Here is a 4,450-nt window from a genome sequence, read left to right on the forward strand (position 1 = left end):
CCACACACACACATAAATACAGATGAGTGTTTCATTTAGACACAACCACAGGTTCACACATAAAGTAGTGAGATGATCCCATCATAGATCAAGTGATTTTCCAATATTAATTTTGATTCTGGCTCAGAATACCATTACTAAGCATATTACAATCATACTACAGTTTTTTACGATTGCTTAAGCACAATTTTGAAAACAGGGCCCGGTTTGTCAAAACACTACACACAATTAACACACCGACCCTCAATCCTATGTAGAGAATAATACATGTAACTTACTGTACAATGTCACAGGAAGGGGTATCACAAGTGCTGATATGGTGCATACAATAAGCGGCTGATTACTGTAACTGTAGACAGATCTTCTTTTACCTGTTTTCCTGTCGAAAAGTCCTTATGACGGATGCCACTGTATATCTGCTAAGATTTGGCTGAACTCTCAGTCCAGCCTCCCTCAGCGTCAATCCGTGGTTCACAACATGGTCCACTAGTGTTGCACGAATGTCATTTGATAAGTTTGGTCCTCTTCTTCTTTGTGCACGTTCTCCTCCTGCTTCAGGTCTTCCTCTGCCTCTGCCTCTTCCTCGGCCTATGCCTCTTCCTCTACCTCCTTCTCCTTCTCCTCCTCTGTGTACTCCTCCTCTCACCCTCACTCTTCTTCTGACTCCTTCCATTTTGGTTGAAGGCAGGTGAACCTACCTGCTGCATTTTTATAGTGCTTAAACCTGATTGGTGTGTCTACAATTTAGCAATCATGTGTTTGTGCACCTGATGGCTGTGTTTAACAGATTGGCTCATAGGTGTGGTAATTTGACAGTCAGTGCTTTGGAATTGCAAGGAAGTGACATCATGATATACTTCTGTGTCTGATGTATACAAGTGTGTTTAGTGTTTTGCAAATCACTGTGTGTAATGTTTTGCAAATAGTGTGAAGCTGACAATGTGCTTACAGTTGTGCAAATCTAGCCTTGTGTTTTGCTCCTTGAGTGTAAGGTTTTGCTAACTGTTGGAAAAGTTTAATTTTAGTGTGTAAGCAATCGTAAAAAACTGTAAATCATAATAGTAGTGGACTCGTTTATCCCATAATCCTGACTCATACCCCAACACTGTCCTGTTTCATTACCAACACAGCTGTTGTTTCTTCTTTCAAATCCAAAGTTACATCTGAGAGATTCACCAGACCACAGGAACAGACCTTATGAAGACAAACACAACAAGACCTGTATAATTATCTGTCTTTGTGTATGTAAGTATTAATTACAATTCATTCTGCAGGAACCGCGAAGTGCATTATGGGTATTCCCTAGTTGTTGAGACTATGAAGGGAAGGGAAAAAAATACTTCCAGAACCAATGCCGCTGATAAGTGGGCGGCACGAATGAACTATATTTAGAAGATCCTTGGAAGGAACCCTGAAAGTTTATCCTTCGCTTCACCCACCATCATCTGCACACATTCCAGTTCACAGAAGACATCGAAAATGAATCAGCACTGAGCTCTGCCAAGTGTATTATGAAAGTTCATTTTGAGAAGCAGCTTGCATCGGTTGCAGTGCATTGTGGGATGGAATGAGTGCACTCAATAAAGTCCTATAAGTTTTCGCACAGCACTACAAATGTTAGTCCCATCAAATAGGATTCTATATAAGGCTGTATGGACGAGTGATTCACTAAAAAGAACCGACTCATAAGAGTCATTTCTTAGCGAATCGGACTACACTACTCGTGCTGGATTTGTTTTTGCGTGCAGTACATACGAAACGATCGGTTTGTGCCAGAAACCGAACAGTATTTATATCGAGATTCACCACACACGCATATGAAAACTGTGAAGCATCTACTCACCCAAAAGAAGAAGTGTCCACTTCAGCTGTGTGTTAGGAAACATCGTAACTGCTGTGAGATTCCTGTTTATTTACACTTTCGTTTTTGATGTATGAAATTCCATCAAATTCCATTCTAGTTGACTCTTTCTTCTCGTCTGTTGTCTTTCAATCGTCAGGCTTACTGAGGTCTGATAGACTTGAATAAGTGCAAAAATAATGCTCTGATAATGTAACATCCTGAGATGCAGGATATTTCGTATTTACTTCCGATGTGACTGACAAGTCAAAGTGAGAATATGAGCACATCTGAACATTCATGTTGCTTATATGACACTATATCATTGTTTTTCTATCAGGTGACTGGTTTTTTCTATCGCCTAACTTGAGCTTTGAGCCCTAAACCAACCCATTATTAGACTTACAAACATCATCTGAACCATTTATGAGCCTTTTCAACTAACAACAACACGTCAAATATCTTCACAAACCTCACTATATTATGAGGAGATTCCCAGCTAACAGGAAACATTCCCAAAACGTCCTCTGAAAGCTGTGAACAGACCTTCTTCCAGTAAAATTCATAGAATGTTCGTTCAAATTTACTAACGTTCTAAAAATGTTAACACAAATACGTTATTGAAGCATTACATGCATGTTTTTCTGAAATGCATTAGTTGGATGTTACATTGTTTTTGTTACTATTTGTTCAGAGAACATTCAGCAGTAACGTCTTTATAACTTAATAGCTACACTAGTAAAACATTCTTAGAACATATTTTTGCTGGCTTGGTTTGACAGTGCACTCATCATGGGAAAAACCTGGAAGAAAGGCATAATTTCAGTTTCATAAGGTGCAGGGTCTTTTCTCTTCACTGACTTCACTTACACTGTTTATTTTTTCAACCAGAGAATCATGGGTCTGTTTTGTGCTGATGAGGTTTAAAGTTCTTAACGATGTCGGTATAAACAGCCAAGACAACAAGTGTCTAATTTTGTTGTTCTTTCTGAAGAACTTTAGAGAAACTGGCATCACACATCACATAATCTGATTGACAGAACCGATCAACACCACAAACAGAGCAAGTTTTCTGCCCGTCTGCACTCCACTTGCATAAATAAAATAAAAAAATCATATTTATAAAAGGATTCTTCCATATTGAGTCAAAATCTAAAAACCTCAACAAAACATTCTTCACTTCCACTACAAAGCCTTTTTAGGCAGAAAACACAGAAGAACAACATCCAACCTAATTACAGGTAATGGCGGAATTAAAGTGAAATTTGCATTCACTCAGACTCTTCTATTATTGGTGAACTAAATGTGCTTGTGCCATTCTGATGTGAACCTGAAACATGCAGCTCTTAAATAGACCAGCGTCTGTGTTTCGCTTCTGTTTCTCTCACATGAGTGTGTTCAGCATCTCTGCATACGTGACACTTTCCCGGCTAACAGAGAACGTTCTCAGAACTTTCTCTCAAAGTTATGAACAAATGTTTCTCCCGTAACGGTAATAGAATGTTTGAAGTTATTTTGTTTTTAAAATAAATGTCCAGAGAATGATTCAAATGTAACGTTTGCAAAATGATACAAGCGAAACATTCTTAGAACACATTTTCATCAGCTCATCTGGATGTACATAGTCCTCTAGTTGTGAGTGATACTCTTCACATAAACACACACGCAGACAAAAATACATACATAATACCATATGATTTGATTTGTGGTTTGGAAACAGCGCAGTTTTTTCCACACAGGGTTTTGTGTCTATTGAAGCCGCTGTGGTTTTGTATGTATGAACTTTCCACTTCAGTTTACATGCTGTCTGTCTATAACAGTTTGCTCCTGTTGTTGCTCGCAGCTATTTTGGCCTTATGTGTGTAGGTTCTTCAAAAGTGTATGAATGACTATCTGACACATCAAAGTGCTACCTTCACTTCCTCTCTTATTTGTTCGTTTGAGCGGAAACAGTAACCATGTTAACGCACAGTTGATTAATCATGTGACACGGCGCCTTTATCAACAATTTCCCCTCCGCGCTCCGAGCATTTAATAATCACCCCGCTCCACTCCTCGCTCACTGATATCAGAAACACCGCTCCGCCTTCGCTCCATGTCTAAAGTATTTCAGTTTATTTGAAATATCACATTTCTGTTCATAACGTATATTAGAAAATAAAATAACAGGAGAGTTTCAAAGTGGCTTATTGAAACACTTGTGTGCACACTTTTTTCTTACCACATGACAAGCTAATAACATGGTTTGTCACCATTAAAAGGTATAATTGCTGCTTTTTTTGGTATAATTGCTGCTTTTCAGTGCAAATTTTGTTTGGGATGAAAATAACAGTACGTTAAATAGCTTGTAATAACGTCAGTTATTTTACCTACGGATCGATGCATTTCTTATAGATTTCTGCTCATTTGAAATCGGATACAGATGAAGTAGAACTGTAAGATTAGTTGGGGGTTTTTTTGAGAGAGAGAGAGAGAGCGATTGCGTGTGAATAAGTGTTGTAGTAGGCTATTCCTGTTGAAAAAACCAGCATATGCTGGTTAGGTATGTTTTGAAGCTGGGATGCTGGTTTGAGCTGGTCCTTTGCTGGTTTATGCTGGTCCTTTGCTGGT

Source organism: Sinocyclocheilus rhinocerous, unplaced genomic scaffold (assembly GCF_001515625.1).
Source record: "Sinocyclocheilus rhinocerous isolate Xijiao unplaced genomic scaffold, SAMN03320098_v1.1 scaffold1521, whole genome shotgun sequence".
Classification (NCBI taxonomy): domain Eukaryota; kingdom Metazoa; phylum Chordata; class Actinopteri; order Cypriniformes; family Cyprinidae; genus Sinocyclocheilus; species Sinocyclocheilus rhinocerous.